This window comes from Limulus polyphemus, unplaced genomic scaffold (assembly GCF_000517525.1).
Source record: "Limulus polyphemus unplaced genomic scaffold, Limulus_polyphemus-2.1.2 Scaffold221, whole genome shotgun sequence".
Classification (NCBI taxonomy): Eukaryota; Metazoa; Arthropoda; class Merostomata; order Xiphosura; family Limulidae; genus Limulus; species Limulus polyphemus.
The window spans coordinates 283,259-284,362 of record NW_013665831.1 but is presented as its reverse complement, the minus strand read 5'-3'; positions in this window follow the sequence as shown (position 1 = coordinate 284,362).

Here is a 1,104-nt window from a genome sequence, read left to right as displayed (position 1 = left end):
ATATATATATATATATATATATATATATATATACCTTAAAACTATAAAAAATTATAACTGTACTGAAAATTTTGTAAAGTCAAATGCAGAATTAAAACATTTGTAAAGTAAAACAGGTTTATTCTGGTTTGTCAACTTAATGAATATTTCTCACACAATGTGTGGAATTGACCATTCATTTGTGAAAGCCAAAAGGTTTCTAAATTCCAGCACTTCTTCGAGTTTTTTTTTTACTGGTTTTTTTATTAGTATACAAAACTGATCGATTTGAAATTACTTCATGATGAAAATATACTTAAGATACGAAACGAAACATATGGGTTTGATGATGACACATCAATATTTATTTAAAAGTGAGGTTTTTTTACTTCAGAATGATACAAAATCTATAGTTAATAAGTTCAATATTTCTGGCATACCAAATTTTTTGTTTACTTTTCGGAACATTTATTTATTTTACTCTTTAAAGGAGGATATATAGCTGCACTTTAAAAGTAAACCGTATACGAGGTTTTGTTTCGCTTTAATATTATGTAAATAAAAGCTGATCGACAGACCAACACTAAAACTTCACTCACATGTATCTTAAACATTTAAAACGTGTATCTGCTAACTAGATCACCCTTCAGACGTTTTTAAACCATTTCAATAAGTCGTTTGAAATTTTCAGCAAAACTAAAGAGTGGTTATGAAACCACTAAGCATTAGCTCTACTGACATGTAATTTCTTACGTTGTCATTCTTCTAACCTCGATTGGACTAGGCTTAAACTTTAGGATTTACGACTTAATATATGATAACCTTATTGTTATTCTATTCTGGTCCCTTCTCATAGCCACATTTCAGGAGATAAGGAATAACTTTAAGGATTGAATTTTTTGGTTCGAATACTGAATTTGGATCATTTCCACAGTTTTTGCATGAACTGGGGTACTATTTTTATTAACTTCCTCTTTAAACCAGTTTAAAGAAATTAAAACGATAAGATCGATTGCTATGGTGTGAACGCCTTTTCTAAGATGGCGAAACATGGTTATAATTCGTTATACTTTTCATACGACATTATTATTAGGCCTGTTATATTTTTAACACTACATTTACCAG